Below are 17,318 nucleotides of genomic sequence, written 5' to 3'. Positions count from 1 at the left end.
AATATTTGTCATTGACTTGATTAAAGAGAGTTAATTGAGTGCTTTGGAAGCGCAGCTTTGTTGTCTTAATGTAAGTCTTCCATTCCTGAAATATACTTTCTTTATTAAATACCATATTTAATTTGTTCTTGCAAATTCAAAAGACCCTGCATTTCATAATACTCTTAATATGTTTTTCCTCACTAATATCAGCAAAGAAGTAGAGATCAGGTAGGATGGATATACTACCACTTTACTTCAAAGTGGAAGATGATGCTGAGGTTTACTGAAGTAGCCTAAGAAGGAAAATTCCTGCTTACAATTCAGTTGTCTTCTTAGCAAACACATGGCTTTTAATTTTCACAGGTAATTAGTTTGCCATCATCTGCAGACCATATCCTTATACTCAGTATGCAAGGGAAAAGTATCTCAGACACATCAGGCGAATGCATTATATGCAAATAGCTCATTAATGTGTACTTGTATAATGCTAACAGCATGTGAGGTGCATGCCGTCATGGACAGTACATACAGAAAATAATTAATTTTGTTTAATTAGCTCACTATTAAAGGCATCTGTTGAAACAAAAAAATCTGTAACTCTGACCAAAATTATATTGTAGGAAGAATTATTATAATTACATATTTAAATATATCTGTTAATAATATGAAATTAATTATAATTCATTACTATTTTGAATGTAAGTTCATAAATTTATTTGAACTTTGTACATATGTATAATTAAATATTCTGTCATCGTTTTGTCCACTTAGTTTCTATCTTCCACTTCCTGCATATGCAAAGTCCATCCCATCAAAGCATATTTCAAACATTACTACTCCTATAAATTCTCCTTAGGTGTTCAAAATTAACCAGACACCAGGGAACATTCATTACCTATTCAGCTCATGTGTATTATGTCACTAAAATATTTTATCTGATTCTTCCATGGTCCAGCATTTCCTTCTAAACAATTCCCTTGAACAGGAATAAAATTCCTCCAGAAGTGGAATATGCTCTAGCATTTAACAATACAACTTATTAGACGTTCACCACTTCAGATCTTAAAGGACTAAACTAAAAAGTAATGACCCCACTTCCTCAGGGAACAAACTCCCATAATCAAGAATATAAGCATGAATTTCTGTAACTATGTCCACTCTTCTGCTCCTCTAATGAGATTTAAGTTTCACTTACAGTAGCCCAAAAAGATCAACAAATTGTATTGAAAGAATAGTCAAAATACCTATCTCTTTAGTATACTCATACTTCCTTCCTGATGTTCTGATCCAACAAATATCCAATCCAATAGTTTCATGCAAGTGAGTTCCATCTAGCAGTCCTGCAGGACTACTGGCAAGTACTAGCTATTGGCAAATTGTTAATATGTGACAGTGATGCTCTTACAAAATGTGCTTTACTACTCATCTTTGGCCTCAGAAGATATATGCACACAAACTGATGTAACACAGCTGTACCTGAGACAGTCAAAGGCTGAGAACTGTCTGATCATTCATTACCCTAAAGAAGTGAAAGGATTTTTTTTTTTAAAATCTAATAAGGCGTATACCTACAATGATACCCTTCTAATCCATGAAGAACCCAGTAGTCAGACTCTCGGGTAGCAATGAGCAATAATGTGAGGGTGATTTGTGGTGTGTATCACTTTCATCCTTCCCTGGTGGCTCTACTACAGTGCCTCCCAAGAAAATAGCCAGGAGCCTTTAAGATACTCCTTGCATAATGGAATGTCAGTATGAAATATGAAACACGTACTTTCTATTACTGCTATGGTTACCCTAATCCAGAAGCTTTCTTTGGATCTGGTTATTTTTCAATTGGTTATTATCAATAGGAATGCATCAGTATTATTTCTCAACTGTACTCTTAAGTACAGTTTTACCTTAAGAGATCTACATAATTAGCAGGAACCTTCCTATTGTAATGCTGGTGTGACTTGTTTGTAGCATATACTGGTTTTTGGGTTTTTGTACTAATAATTGTTACTGTATCTTCTAAATTCTACCACAGCTCCATAAAATGGAAACATATTACTTAAATTAGTCTAGTTTTGTATTTGGTAATATACAATAACTTCCTAACTCTTTAGACTTACCCTGTTTCTTCTCAACAGATATCACACTGGAAAACACAGTCCCAAAGGTGTGAATTTTTTTTTTTTTTTTCATAAAATCATAATTTGATTAAAATAGCCCATAAACAGTCCTGGCTGTTCTGACTTTCTTTTCTCAAACACTTTCTTGGTATTAAAAAAAAAAAAAAAAAAAGAAAAAAAATAAAGAAAAACAACAAAGAAGATAATGAAATTATGTCTGTGGATAAGTTTGTTTAAAACTGGATTTATATTAATTACATTAGAACTAGATAAAGGCACACTTACAGCAGGCTGTTCTTAGGTTAGACTGAGAGTATCTGCATTGAAGCCTCTATCTGTAGAGCTACATTGGTTCAAATCTACCAACACTTCCTGAGCAAACACTGGGAAATATATGATTTAGACACAGTGAAATTGTCCCTTGGAGGAGGAGCTGCTGAGGCTAACCCCTGTGAAAGGGAACACACAGATCAAGAAGATGATGGACACACGGAAAGTGTAAAGGGTTCCCAGAAATGGTTCAAGCACATAGCTGTAATTTTGGTGGTGGAACAGGTGCACTACAGTCCCTTGGGATAGGTACAGGAGAGTTGCACATACTCTTTCTCTCTGAAACCTTTTACTTAATGCCTGGCTGAAAGACCTGCTGCTAAAAGGAATTGATTTTGCCCTCACTGCATTCTATCATAGAAAACACATACACAGCCCTGACAGGTTGCCTTAACAGCTGTAAATATCTAAACCTAATCTGAATCATCCCTCATGTGTTCTGAGACTATGTACTCTACAAAGCACTTGAAATATGTGCACTTACTCAGTGATCACACTGATCCAAACAGTAATTTCTACCAGAGCACTTTCCAGCACTGTGGTAGAAAGCTGTATATACACACCAAGGGACACCCAGTCATACACACTTGCAGTCCTGTGGTGCAAGAAATCAACCTGCATGCATGTTTTGTTTTCTTCTGAAAGCCATCCATCCCTTTGCTGGCAGTGCCACAATTTTAACAGTTATTTTTTGCAACCTTGTCAGAATTAACACCACTGACTGCCTGACAGGTCCAAAGTTTCAAGGCAATCCTTCAAAAAATGAAAGTTTCTTAACACTCTGGCTTGTTGCCTCTTTTTCAGCATGAAAAGTTACATAGAAGTTTTAAAAATACCCTAACAGAGAATAAAGCCTGGTGATTTCCCTTGTGAAACTTCAGAACATCTGAAAACACAAGGACAACCTGTTTTGCATATACACTGGTGCAAAATACAAGAGAGAAAAAGGGGACCTTTAAAGACTAATAGCAAATCACAAGTTTTATTTGCTCAACTACCATGCCAATACAAAAAGAAAGAAAAAAAAAGTGGGGGGGAGGGCAAGGGGGGAGAAAGGAAAGAAAGCTTTCATAGCAGAGGTTTGGGTCTGACAATGACAACTCTTCACGGGATTTCAAGCACCCTTTAGTGAGCAAAAGGTCAAAACTCTCCTGAATCTCCTGTCCTTGGTTTTGGCGACAGTATCTGGCATATGTGTAACATCAGATGTGTCCACAGTCAGAACACCACATGGTGCCCCACTGTCAAGGCAAAGGATTCAAAATCAGATATTCAACATCTGTGATATGCAGTAATTCAAACACTTTCACAAAACACTCCTAGATAAACTGCTGGCTGGTACCACTCAACCTAACTGTGATACCCTCTGAAAATTGTAGTAGGAGTCAGTGATCTTCCTTCTGTACATTTAGGTATTCTGACCAATTAACATCAAGCCAATCTCCTTTCTCACTGGGGATTAGTTACAAGCCCAGTAAGTCACTGAGGAATAGCTTTGGTATCTGTCCATCTGTGACCTGAATAGTGTGCCAGAGGCTATAAATGCATGATTATCTTTCTCTGCAAAGTAGGTCACTTAAGGAAAATTAATCCGAAAAGCTCCAGTCACCACATTTAGCCAGTTGGAGAAGGCTTGCAAAGGGAAGGGGGGATAAGCACACATTGATGAGTTCCATTCAGAATGAAGTTATTTTGAGAAATGCTTTCATGAAACAAAGAAACAAAAGCACTTCAAATTATGTTTCTGCTTTTTGAATCATTATTGCTTATTCACTGTTTGCTTAGTTGAATGCAGTACCAACACTGTGAAACATGATTTAAGATTTATTTCAGATTTATAGCAGTAAAATGTGCAAATAATTTCATTTTATTAATATTAGGGGGTTAATATTGCATGCATTGCATAAAATTAATCAGTTTATTCTATAGCATAGTCATGTTTCAAGGAACTACTGTTATTCGAGAACAGGTGAATTACGTTCTTCAGGTGTCACTGCAATCTGCTCTGCAGGTGTGTGGTGAGTAATCCTGTCTTAGGACAGTAGATGTGAAGAGGAATTTAGCCAAGTAAGAATGGAGTACTTGCAACATAAAATGTGGATTCTGGTATAATAACTAAATCCATAAGACATTACAAATATGAACAGAGCAGAGTCCTGGTAGCAGCTGCCCAGATCATAAATAAGTGGCATGTGTTGGAAGCAGCCCAAGAGTCTGGTGGAGTGAGCTTTATCAAGCAGAGGGAAGGGTATGTCAACCAGCTGGTAACAATGAATTAGCTGTGCTGGCAGCAAGGAGTGACCCCTTCTGACAGCAGGGCTGGTAAGCCTTACAGAGCAGCTCTTCATGCTCAACAAAGCACAGAGGCATTGTGAACCATTTGGTACTGTTGCAGCAGCATCCAAGAGATCCAGTGAATACAAAGCATCACTTCTTCTCCTTGGAAGGGTAAGGCAAGTGTTTGGGTTTGTGTCAAATTCCTTGCTGCATTTAGAAAGGAATCCTGCAAAAGGGTCTTATGAAATCACCCATATCAAATAAGGTTCAGTTAATCCTGAAGGCTGGAAGGGCAAGATCTCTGCAACAGGCTGTGCTTGCTATTGCATACACTGAAATGAGGTGACTGCTTGATTTGATGGATATGTTGACTCTGCTGGTACAGCAAGAGATTGCAGCATCCCTCAAGGCATTCCTAAAAGCACTCAAGAAACCTGCTCTTATTCATGCTGAAAATGAGACTATTCAGCTTATGTCCTGATGCAGAAGAATTTTTAAACAAGCAATTTGGGAATTACACCGCTTTCTGAAGATTTCAAAAAGCATCTTCTGTGGCCATCTATTAAATACCTAAAACAACTTTGTGACGGAAAAGATTTAAACCTGATGGGTTCTGGGAGTTAGTGCTCTTGCCAGTCCCAGTCCAAAGTACCATAAGCCTTCAGTAATGATATAGAAATCTCTCCCTCTCTTGAATATTCAAAGCAATAGGGAACAGAAGGGAGTTTTGTCTACTATTAAATAATGGAGGAGGAGGAGTTTGATAACGGGCCAGAAGTTGAAGAAAGAGCTATGGAGGGGACCAGGTTCTATCTCACTACTCCAGCCAGAGGCCAGAAAGAAAGGGTATGAGTTGGTCTGCCATTTTTGCCTTCCTACAGAGCTGTCTGCTTGTAGGGAAGACAGAGTCACCCAGTTAAATGATTAAAGAACAGCAAAAGAGGGAAAGCTACAGTAAGAACAGATTTTGTAAGAAGAAAACATGAGACACAAAACAATTGCTTCTTCACAGCCACTGCTCACCATCCTACATGTAGTTGTAAATAACTCTACACATACAAAAGGAAGTCTTATTGATAAACTAGAATTTATTTTAAAAAAAGTAAATCTTCTCAAAATTATAATCCAGAGATAATTACCAGGAAATCGCTTTGAGTTAAATATTTTGAGTGCGGCCAATGAAAAACTAATTAATATTCAAGGAGATCCTTATCCTTAATTAGAGTATTCAAAAGAATTTTTAGCAAAGGAGGATAGTCCCCCGGGGAGAGAAGGAGGAACATTAACAGAGCATGAAAGATCTGTTCTTCCCTTTGGGATAAGGAATATCTACATGATCTCAGTGGAGTTATATCAGCACAAAACCAGAGAAACATGGTTGTGAATCAGCTCATAGCAAAAGAGATGAAGGAAGCCCTTGAAGCACATTGTACTTTAGGTGAGGTGCCTAATATCAAAGCCACCCTGCTGGAAATCAAGAAAGGCAGCTGATGATACGGGCAATCTGCAGGTGAAAGAATTATGTGCCAGGGAGTCTATCGTTCTGTACAAATATTGAAGGTTCATCCCACTCAAGGACATGTTATTTTGTTTTGCACACACCTTTGTTCAACTTGGAACTACAATATGCTTGAACTCCCAATTTCTATGTCAATTGTAGTAGGCAAATGCAGAAGCTCTTTCTGCAAATTTGGGCAGCTACAATATATGGAGATAGAACAGATTTCTCCCTCTAGGTGTTTCATATAAGTGCTTTCACTTTCATTTAGTCTCTCAGTTCAGCCAACCTCTTGATTGGACTCTCAACCACCCAGAGTACCCATGCAGCCCATGGACAGGAGCCTTTCCAGTTATGTTACAGGCAGTACTGCTCTTAGGCAGCTCTTGTACTGTGCCTTATCAGCTCACTGGGGAAGGAACAATATGGTTGTGGACTTAATGGATGAAAATGACAAAAGAGGTTGAGTAATGATACAGATTCTTTCCACTACAGAGCAGACACTATGCAAGGAAAATTAGTGATCTAGATCCACCACTTAAGTCATGCTCTGTATGTTGTAATACAGCCTTTATCCATCACAGGGTTATAGAAACCAGCATAACAGACTGCTTTCATTATGGGACATTATAGACTGGATATGAAACTCTTTTTAAGAATGTGGATATGAAACTCTTTTTAAGAATGGGGATTTTCGCATAAATACTACATCCAGTTACCCGGCATTATATGCCTACAAAAGGCAACAAAGCCAGAGTTAAAAATGGCTAAATATGTGTTCACTTCTTATGGAAACACTAAGAGTTAATAGAATAGAGGAGCTCTTGAAACACTTCATGGGATGCAGAAGATTGGATATTAACACAAAATTAATGCTTCAACAATGACCTCTAGCCATGTGGGACTTGGGGCCCAGTCCTGACCCAAGTTAAAGGGAGGACCAAGGAGAGGAACAAAGTGAAGACAAAACAATGACATTACTAAGTTTCTTGCACTGCAGGCTAATGCACTCTGGATGTGTTTACATGGTAACATTTAAACTCTCTTTCTAATTTAAATTATGCTGTTACGCAGTTTTAAGCATGATTTTGTAGGCTGCATTTGTACCCTTTGTATCACAAAGCAAAACCCCTGTATTTAACCTGAATAAAGTCCCTGATCTCTCTGAAGAGGCTCAACTTCTAATTTTATAATTTTAAAAAGACTTTATTTTTTTTCTTAGTAATTAAATTTTGTAAAGTAAACAGTATTTGTTATGTCTTTGTGAAGGTCACAGAGTACAAACAAAGAACAGTACAAACAAAAACTCTTTCTTATAACTTTAAGCCCTTTGAAAGCACGAGCATGGCTAATTAATTTCTAACTTTTTTTGTGATAATCATTAAAACCTTACTGACCTAACAATTATCACATATTCTGAACAAGTAAAAAAAGAAATTGCCCTTTTTACCTTACTGAAATAGCATATTGGTATAGTTGGAAGTAGTTTACTGTCAGATCTGTAGTATATAACCAATAGCTAGTAATTTTTAGTGCATTGAACATCAGGCATAATTCCTTGCTGTTGCTATGGTGCTGAATACTTCAAATATTCCAACAAAAGTACGTTTTTAAAATCAACCAAAGTTATTTAGGAACCTACATCCTATTTTCTGAAATGACTAGGTATTTGACTGCAAAGAAAGTAAAATTGACTCTGGCATTTATGGTACTTAATCGCTTTAAGAAATCAATTAGATGATGCGGCTATCAGCAAGTCAAATACTAGGACACAGTAACCCTGACACTAAAATGATTTGAATTATGGACACCTTCATTGTGGAACTCATCTGTGCGCACAAGAATTTCAAGCAGTTTAACTGCAAATTCACACTCTGAATTAGTATGGATCAATTCTGCTAGGCCCATGGCTAGGCAAAATCCCAAGTTTCTTTCAAAAGTCCTAATAATAACAACAATTTGGATGTGCACTGAACCAATTTGCACTCTATCAGCAATGTAACAGAACAGAGTATTCGACTTCCCTATACATCTCTTACCTAGGTTGTCTTTCATTGAGTGCTATTCAGATTTTAACAGTTTCACTGAACTGCACTCTCAGTTACACCTCAGTGAGTTTGAAAAACTTCCCTAGATTTGTTTTGTCACAAAAATGCTGTGGTAGTATGGACATGGAACAACTCCTTTCACAGTGGCCACCTCCTCCACTTAGCAAAACAGGGCCTAGCCTTCCTAAGATTGTATGGACTGGAGAGTCTGCACTCCCTTCAAACTGTCCTGCTCAGTGACACCTAGCCAAGCAGACTCTAGGCACAGTTTGCCTATAGTGAGGTTTAGCACCTTTCCATCTTCCCAGTCTTCTGAGGCCTTATGGGATCTGTAACTCTTCCATTCCCTTCTGAAACACTCCTGGGCATGTAGTGTCAGTCTGTGTTTGTGCAAGGAGAATACCACTCAAGTGGGTGGCAATAAAGCCCTCTGATCATTACAGGTATTTTGGACTGGAAAAAAAACACCATATAAAATATAGTAACTGTGTCCTACAGCCACAAGGACACTGAATGGGCAGAGAAGAGGAAACATGAGGAAACAATTCAGCCCACAGACCTCAGTGCCAGGGCACATATTATTTAGTGGCCTAGATGTGGCTCAGGTTTTGGCAGATATAGGTTGATTCTACAGGACTCAGCACAGATTTTCAGCTCTGCATAAGTGAAGGCAGTAAGAACTACTCTCTGAGCAACGACATGTGCATGCAGAACAGTGAGCTGGCTAAACAGACTTCTCCCAGCCCTGTACGCCTGTCATAAACCTCACACAAGTTGCAGAGATCCTCAGGACAAGCCTCTGCCTGCACTTATAGGTGCTGTCACAGCTCTAACTGGAGTGTGCTGCGCTTCTGCTGCAGATGGAGCAGCTGTTACAAGGGTTCAGTGTCAAAGATTTACAAATGTCTGCTTTAGTTCTTAGCTGAACCTTCTGTTATTGATACAATAGGACAGCTCAGCCTGTAAGACTCTTTAATGCTGACTCTCATCTTACATCCATAGCAAACAATGACCTCAGCAGAAGACTCAAAACTGCTGCAGGGCCCCACAACTCCACTACCAGCAATAGAAAGGTATTTTTATAGAATGACCTACAGAAATACTTCTATGTCATTTGCATAAAGATTCTTATTTATGACTACTGGGCCTCCATCCAGATAGTACATTAGGTTATCTTATGATATCAAATACTAACTACTGGTGCAATTAATTTTTGCATTACAACTGCCAGTGTGCTTATCCCAGTAAATACAAGGATATGCATTAATTGCACAGGTAATGCCAGAGATGGACTGTCAGTTTACATACTGACAACAAAATAAGCTTATTCCATTAAGGGAACTGAAGCTACATGGAAGCATTGAAAATTTAATTAAATTTCACTTATCTCCTGTGGTAGCCATGCAATTACTTAAGAGTCAATAGTGTATATATAAAGTCCAAACTAAACAAGATATGGAACTCTCAGAAGTATTTTGAAGAACAAGCAGTAAGTCACATGATATGATCATAGTAAAATATTTATTGACTATATATGTTTGAACAAAACAAATCACAGGTGAGTTGTAACACATGCAGATACTGCAAGTCACATTTTTTCCATTCCAGTTATTTAAGAGAATGGAAGTATTACATTTGCTTTTTTTAACCAAATATGAATTCAAGAAGAGAGTATATTGCTTGCACTATGTTGATTCTAAAGCAAATTTTACTAAAATCAAATGAAATTGATGAATCATACGATTCAATTTAATACATGGAAAGTCTCTGATATACTGATACTTTTCCCATTAACTACAGGTTAACATTCAGAGGAAGCAGTCCCTATGTAAATTTCTCTCCCTAATTGTAAAAAATCCTATTCTTAAAGAAAAAAAAACTAACATGGTACCTTTCTTAACTAACTGGTAGTTAGTAGTTCTTATTTACTCAGTCTGGACTAAGTGATTTGAGATTTCTTCATCCTTTTGGAATAATGCAGATGATTAGGCTCAAGAATTCAGCTGGAAGGGAAAATATAATAATTTATAGATCCATTTGTTCCAATTTGACACCTAATTGATGTAATAGTTTCAAAGAAGAATATTAAGCTTGGCTCCCTTCTTCTTCCCTCGTCCCATCTTACTTAACTTGTCCCAACCCAACAGGGAAAGAATGCAGTTGCACATGAGTTTTGCTAGTTGTGAGTTGACAGCATAGGAAAGACTGAACTTTCATCCTTTCATGAGGCTGTGCCCATGTACCACATTTCAGCATGTTTGTTTTCTATTATGGCAAGCTCTATTTCACTTTTCCTGATAGGTTCTATAGATGAGGGAAAGGATAGGGCAAACACAATGATGTGAAGATGTTTAAAAGCCAGCTTCCTTCAGCCTCCCACTCTGCTGATCAAAAGCACAAATGATTCCTAAAATGCCAAAGAATAATTAAACCAGAATACTAAAACCTCTGTAGAGTACAGAAGGAAGGTACTACACAATTGGTGTTGTCATGTAATTACATTAGTTTTACATTTCAAAGTATTTCCTACATAAAGGGAAGAGGTAACTTGCAGTCATACACAGCAATCAGTTAGAACATACTTCGCACACGCAGGAAATTACTTTGGCTATTTTCTTAAAATCAGGCCAAATTAATCTGAATGCATTGCCTACATGCATTTGGCTTCAGACAACAAAACTGTATTTTTCTATCTATTTGCATTATAGTGAATGGAAAAAACCCTCTTCTTTTTCTTCCTTTGGCAAATTACTAGAGCTGAATAACTTAGTAGAATTTAGTCAATTCACTTTCAGGGTTTTGGTTTGGTTTGGGTTTCTTTGTCTGAACCATGTTATTTGAACGAAATTACTTCTTAATTACCTGTGGGATTGCAGTCTCCCAGAAGAATGGTTTCTATTACTCTAACTTTAATTTAGAAACCAAACCCTCTGCATTTCATATCAGAAAGACAGAACATCATTACATCACGGTGCCATGGAGTAATATCTGCAAAGGCAACAACTGGTACAATCAAAGCTGATCATGAGATGCGGAGCACTCATAATGCTTTATTATTGTGTACTTGAGAAACCAGAGCTCTGGACATTCCAGACATTTTATTTCAGCACATTCACACAGCTCTAGCTTCATTTGCTAAATGGCTTAAGAGCTTATTAAAAAACTCTCTTATATTCTAGTTCATCGCTGATTTGTGCCAACGCAATTCATTACAGACAAAACTCAATGGCTGTTTGGTGCCACTGTGAAATACTCTTAACCTCAAAATATAATACATTAAGTACACATTTTTGATGGACAAAATAGTTGTATTTATGTGTGCCTGCTCCTAGCCTCTACCAATGTCTGCCAGAACAAGGCTGACACTACTGACATCCCCCTTCAAGGGGTCTGCCTACTACAATGACAGAAAATCAACATGACACAATTATGTTTAATCAAACTACTTGTTCAGGTGCAGACTGAATGCTGTTTGCATATCTAGACACATCCTGAAATGGCTTAGAGGAAAGCAGCTTTGGTGGTCAATGCGCTTTTACTCTAGTCTTCTTGGGGCTTACACTATCTGGACAGAAATCTTGAGCAGGAGAGTAGGGAGAGTAATTGAAACAGTCCATCAGGGAACCATGGCAGGGTGACCGCAATCCCAGGGAACACCACACTACATTGCTTCCATAGAAAACAGAAAGCAAAACTGTGGATTGCAACACTGCCATGAGATACAAATAAAGGCTGTATCTGGGAAAGAGATACAGTGGATGAGACCTATCTTCAGGTTTAAAAGCTGAGAAGTTAAGTATCCCAATACAGCATTTCATTCAGCCAGTCTTAGGTGCCTGTCTAGGAGGAAAGGCATCAGGCACTACGGAAGCCCCTCAGGTGTTATTTTTTTACCTCATTGTCACATGGATGTGGCAAAATTTGCTGGTTCTCCATTAGAGAACCCAGGCCACAACATCCTCCAAGGGAATTGCCACCTTAACCTTTCACCAAAGAAGTGAAAAATCTTCAGCAATCTTAATTAATTTGACAAAACCAAGACACTTATAAAGTATCACATAAGTAAAATAACATGGATGTTTTGCCTTGGACTTGAAACTAAGCTTTTAACTTCACATAAAAATGAAGAGTTTCTGGTCCTTGGTTCATTGGTCTTGCAGAGATGTAAAATGATGCTTCAAGGAATATATACATCTTTTATAGATACATACATACATACACACATAAAGATTTTATGAATTCCAGATAAATTCTAGAAAAAATAACTTATATGAAAACTATTTTTGGTATAAGTGATTCATTTAAACATGAAATACTCCTTCTTAAAAATACACTATGTTAGTACTCTTTTAATATAGAGAGTTTTCTAAACTGCTTTTCTCTTCTTTGCTAACCTTTAGCTTTTATATATGCATTCTTTCAAAAAGTGGGCAGAGGTAATCCATTTGACTGAATCTTATAAATAAATATCTAAAACTAGCAGGTGGCTTCATCAACATGATCTGTTTGCACCACACAAACAACTGTATGTTGGCTCTGAACTGGTAAAGTCAAAAGGCACAACAAAGTTAGCTCTAAGATATGTGCTTGTGAATCAAAAATATTCCAGGGACAGAAGCGTTCTTTGTTGGAACTCTATCCCATCCTTCCCATTCTGTGTAACTGCTGGAGAAGCCTGTGCCATCTCAAGGTGCAGTTGTCAATTCTGAAGATTTACTCTGGCATCAGAAATGTAGCAAAGGAACAGGAGCTGCATTCACACCTCCTGAATTCACGCACCATTTCTGCCTCCTTTTAACCCAAGCAGAATGTGGTATAGCAGCATTTCTACCTTGCATCTTCTACAAGAATAAATTCATAACTTAAGCAACTCTTGCCAGCTCTCATTGCTTTTGAATTTCATGCTAGTCCTCTAGTATTGAGGTATCTAATTGAATAAAATTAGCTCATTTGAAGTCCACATGGGCTTCATTAATACCATCTAAGCACTTTATAAATGGCAAAGCCCATGGATGAAAGAATGCATGCTGTGTGTTTCAGGAGAATCCACAGCTAACATTTCACCAAGACCCAAAGTGGAAATGTTTCATGGCTGAAGATGCTTGGTATCTTGTAACTCTGGTCAGATGTAATGTAAATTGCCCTATCATATATCTAATACCATTCTCATAAATTACATCACAAAAGGAAAGACTGGCTCTTAAGCTTAAATACTTGCATAAGATGGTGCTAGCCATTGTCTTTCTCTTTTCAGAATGTATCTCTTGTCCATGGAAAGAGGGCTAATAGGAAGAGAGTAATACAGCAAATTCTGAAAGGTATATAAAAATTGACAGACTAAATTGGTCACTTCATCTGTAACATGAGATGTTAAAGGATGACGTTCCATTTATTTATTTTCTGCTTGGAAGCCTGAGAAAAATGATTTCTACACTGTTTCAAGAATAGGAATTAGTCTCTTTAACATTGTCATTATAGTTGTTTGTTTATCATCAGGTCTAGTGGATGGCAGTGAAACCATAATCATACAATATACATAGAAGTTCAGATGCACATCTCTATCTATATGTGCAGCTTCTCATATGAGGTGTGCACATACCTCATGATCCACCACTACACCTCAAATAACACAGGAGGCAGAGTAACTTGCTGGTACCAGTAAAAAAGATCTAAAGTGATACATTCATCCGATGGAGCTTCACTTTTGCTAAAAAGTGTACTCAGCTGCAGGCTTTTTTCTTATCCCCTCTTCCTCTTAAAAAATACTTTCTTCAAGTATTCTACTGCGTTTGGCCCCACAGCCTAAAAAGTATGCATCCTTTCTCTTGGAATAAATCAGGCAGATAAGGAAGAGCAACCCAGGGGAGTTTCAGAACAACATGGGATCAGGCAAAAAAGACACAATACCTGGTACAGGGTAGAGGGGACAAGTGACTTGGAAATGTAAAGACTCTACAGCCGAAAAGAGTCTCTAACTGTAAGATTCAGGCTTTTTTGATTTGTTTAATCATAGAAGCACAGAATGGTTGGGGTTGGAAGAGACCTTAATGATTACCTAGCTGCAACCTGCCTGCCATAGGCAGGTCATCTTCCAATAGACCAGGTTGCTCAGAGCCCTGTCCAACCTGCCCATGAACACTTTCAGGGAAGGAGCATCCGTGACTTCTCAGGCAGCCTGTTCTAGAGTCTGTTCTGCCTCACCACCCTCACTGTAAAACATCTGGGTGAAAATACTCAAGTACTCGATCAACTGAACAGCTGGAGATGTTTCCTCATTAAAAACATACTCTTCATAAATATTCAAAAAAGTATGGCTGGGGAGGGCAGGTTTATGTAGACTTCAAAGGAGAAAGCTTTAAAGCTGGATTTTGAAACTACATTGTTGCTAGGAGTTGGAATATATTTTTATAGCAAAAACTGACAAAAAGCCAAGTTTTCTCTTGTTGAAATTCTTTTAAAAATGTTTTGAGCTCATGGACTTTGAACTCAAAACTCTTTAGCAACACTTGAATTTCCTTCACTAAGGCATATGACAGAGGCATTCTTCCATGACTACTGATTGTAAGTTGCACAAATGTATCTGATTTTACTAAAAAAAAAGTTAATATGAAGTGAACATTGGGATGAGTAAAATACACAAGAATTGAAATATAATAGTGATGGAGATTGTTCTGCACAAATCTTCAATTCTCTTTAGGTTTTTTCCTCTCAAATTGTATAACCCTTTCAATAAATTCTATGTGGATGGGATTATGCACCCTGAAACCCAAGACTAGATTATTCTTGCGTTTCACAGAAACACATCATAATGACAGAGCCAATTTAGAGACAGGAAACAGTAATTGAACAAGCCTGGAAACATTTCTTTAGCATTTGCATACCCATGTAGATGGTTGCATACGTATTGTATTTTGTGTTGGCAAAGGTAAGAAGACTAAGTCTTGCCCTCGAAATGAAGCAGCTACACACCATCTACTAGGAGTCCTTTTCTAATATACACTTCTGAGTACACTGCAGGGGCATAAGATAGGGCACTAAAAAGGTCTCTCTGGCAAGGCAAAGTATGCGTGTGCAGACGGGTGCAAACTGTGTGATACTCTTACCTGCAGAACAGACTGCCATAAGAAAGTCTCATTACAAATAGTCCAAATTTCAGGTTCTAAAGAAAGCCCCCAGCTTTCTTATCAAGAATTAATCCTAGACTGTATTTACAGACATGGGTTTTCATGTTACATTGGTCTTGAAATACTTTCATGTATCTCCTTTCCTAGCCAATGAGGAGGACACTGTGATGTTTGAGTGATCAGACTCGCTGAAAAATGTGTCTGTCCTGCAAAACATCCCTCTGTCTTTCTTTTTTAAAAAGGCTTCTCTTCTCAAGGTCAAGACTTCTGGAAAACCCACTGAGATTCAGGAAGATCAATAGCTATGTTCTTGTTTTGGCTTTTTCTTTCCTGGCAACTTCAGGTATTATTGGCTTTCTGGTTTTGTTTCTTTAATGAGAGGCTGAAAAATGGTAAGTATGCAGTCAAGTTTCCAATGGAAAGAAAGCATGACTTTCATAGTTTCAGAGGGCTAAGGCTTTCCATAGATGAGTTTAAAATGAAAAGCAATTCTATGAAGTAACTATTTCCTCTCAAAGTTTTTTGTTTGCTTTCTTGGAGAACAGTGTGGTGAGACTTGCAGCATTTTTTGTTTGTTTTGTTGTTTGTTGGTTTTTTGTTTTGTTTTGGTTTTGGTTTTTGTTTTGGTGTGCCTGTTCCCTTTGATACTAACAACAATTTTCAGTCTTGGAAAAAAAATTTGAAAAGACACCTCAAAGAGATCTCTAATATATTATGGACTTTGGTCTACTTCAGGGTGCCTCAGGACAGTTCAGTTTGCAGTTTATAGAATCATAAAATCACAGAGTGCTAGGAGTTGGATCGTCTAGTCCCAGCACCTCATACCATGGGCATGGATACCTCCCATTAGACCAGGTTGCGTAGGGCCTTGTCCAACCTGGGCTTGAATACTGCCAAGGGTTGGGCCATCAACCTCCCTGGGCAGCCTGGGCTCCAATACCTCATCAGACCCAAAGGAAATATTTTTTTTCCTAATATCTAACCTAATTTCCTGTCTTTCCATTTGTACCGATTTCACCTTGTTCTATCACTACAGTCTCTGATGAACAGTCCCTCTCTGGCTTCCCTGTAGGCTCCTTCAGATACTGGAAGGCTGCCATGAGGTCCCCACACAACCTTCTCTTCTCCAGATTCAACAGCCACAACTTTCTCCGTCTTTCTTCATAGAGAAGGTGCTGCAGACCCCTTAATCCTAATCCTTATACCTAATCCCTTCTTACTGGTTTAATGGTTTCCTATATTAATTAAACAATATCAAAAACAGTGACAGGAGGAGGAGTAAAGAAGACATGAATTATCAACTGTCTACATAAGATCTTCTAAAGTCACTGTTTTAATAATGCTTTTTGAGAAGATGACGGCATGCTTAAACTTACAACTCAAAATCCACCAGATTTTAAATAATATATGTACAAATCATACCATGTACAAACCCCACAGACATTGCTCACAAATTTAAAGAAGTATTCACTCTGGTATCAAAATGCACAATAGAAAAAGCTTGTTATTTAAGTAAATTACTTGGAAAATCTAGAATAAAGAGAGTAGCTCCTCCACTACTGCCTAAAAATGACAAAAACAGGTGACTTCATGCTTAAGAATATACTCCTAAAATGAATTAATGCAGTTCAAAAATTCTATTATTGAGGATAAAAGTAATGATTGTTAAATAAGGGGTGCAACAAAAAAAGGCAGCCCAGCCCACTTGTCCTACTGAATCAGATTAAGTGTTAAGTATCACGTATCCCAATTCACAAAGCCAAAGTTTACAGCTGCTGAAGTACTAACAGTCTTTAATGTCATCCATCCTTTGAACAGGTTGGACCCAATGGATTTACTTAAAAAAAAAAAAAAAGAATTTCATTCCTTAAGCAAGGTAATTTTCTTTTGGTTTTAACTGTTCAGGTTTTTTCTCTTATGTATGTGATTAAAGGGAGGAAATTCA

General features: G+C 37.7%; 1 protein-coding gene across 1 annotated transcript in view; it reads right to left on the bottom strand.

The window, feature by feature from the left end:
- The window catches only part of HOMER1 (homer scaffold protein 1), an 85,570-nt gene that overhangs the window by 21,228 nt on the left and 47,024 nt on the right, over positions 1 to 17,318 (bottom strand). The window lies entirely within an intron of this gene.

The sequence above is a fragment of the Sylvia atricapilla genome, chromosome Z (assembly GCF_009819655.1).
Source record: "Sylvia atricapilla isolate bSylAtr1 chromosome Z, bSylAtr1.pri, whole genome shotgun sequence".
Classification (NCBI taxonomy): domain Eukaryota; kingdom Metazoa; phylum Chordata; class Aves; order Passeriformes; family Sylviidae; genus Sylvia; species Sylvia atricapilla.
This window is presented reverse-complemented; position numbering and strand designations above follow the sequence as displayed.